Source organism: Malurus melanocephalus, unplaced genomic scaffold (genome assembly GCF_030028575.1).
Source record: "Malurus melanocephalus ecotype Western Australia unplaced genomic scaffold, MMel_1.1 scaffold_4304, whole genome shotgun sequence".
NCBI classification, from domain to species: domain Eukaryota; kingdom Metazoa; phylum Chordata; class Aves; order Passeriformes; family Maluridae; genus Malurus; species Malurus melanocephalus.
Genome location: NW_026627536.1, coordinates 3,387 through 4,537, shown reverse-complemented (window position 1 = coordinate 4,537; position 1,151 = coordinate 3,387).

Sequence of the window (1,151 nt, the reverse complement as noted above, 5' to 3'; positions counted from 1 at the left end):
CTCCCGCGCCTCCTCCCACCCGTAGAGCGGCCGGGAGCCGAATCGCCGCTCGGCCTTGCGGCTGCTGACGGTGAAGGGCGTGGCCAACACGGCCCGGGGGGCGGGGCTTGGGCGGGGGCGGGATCGGAGCGAAATCCCGGCCTGGATTTTATTCGGGATCAGGATCACACACAAATCCCGAACTGGATTCTGTTCGGGATCGGGATCAGATGCAAATCCTGGCCTGGATCCATTTCAGGATCAGGGTCACACACAAATCCCGGCCTGGATCCACTTCAGGATCGGGGTCACACATAAACCCCGACCTGGATTCTTCTCAGGATTAGGATTAGACCCAAATCCTGGCCTGGACTTCATTTCAGGATCGGGATCAGACCCAAATCCCGGCCTGGATTCCATTCAGGATCAGGATTAGACCCAAATTTCGCTCCAAACCCCAAATCTTGATCCCAAATCCCCCTGCGATCAGGACCAGACCCAAATCCTGGCCTGGACTTCATTTCAGGATCGGGATCAGACCCAAATCCCGGCCTGGATTCCATTTCAGGATCAGGATCACACCTAAATCCTGGCCCGGATTCCATTTCAGGATCAGGATCAGACCCAAATCCCGGCCTGGATTTCATTTCCAGATTGGGATCAGACCTAAATCCTGGCCTGGATTCCATTCAGGATCGGGATTAGACCCAAATTTCGCTCCAAATCTCCAAAATTTCGACCCCAAACCCCAAATTTTGCTCCAAATCCACCCAACATCAGAATCACACCCAAATCCCGGCCTGGATTTCATTATGTACTGGAATCAAGGACAAATCCCGGCCTGGATTCTTCTCAGGATCAGGATCACACCCAAATCCCGGACTGGATTCTTCTCAGGATTAGGATCAACGGCAAATCCCGCCCTGGATTCTTCTCAGGATCAGAATCACACCTAAATCCTGGCCTGGATTCCCTTCAGGATCAGGATTAGACCCAAATTTCGCTCCAAATCTCCAAAATCTTAACCCTAAACCCCAAATCTTGTCCCAAATTTTTCCCAAACCGATCCTAAACCCCGTTTTAAGCCCCGTCCAAGCTCCGGGCCCATTTCTGCGTCCTCTCCCGCGCCTCCTCCCACCCGTAGAGCGGCCGGGAGCCGAATCGCCGCTCGG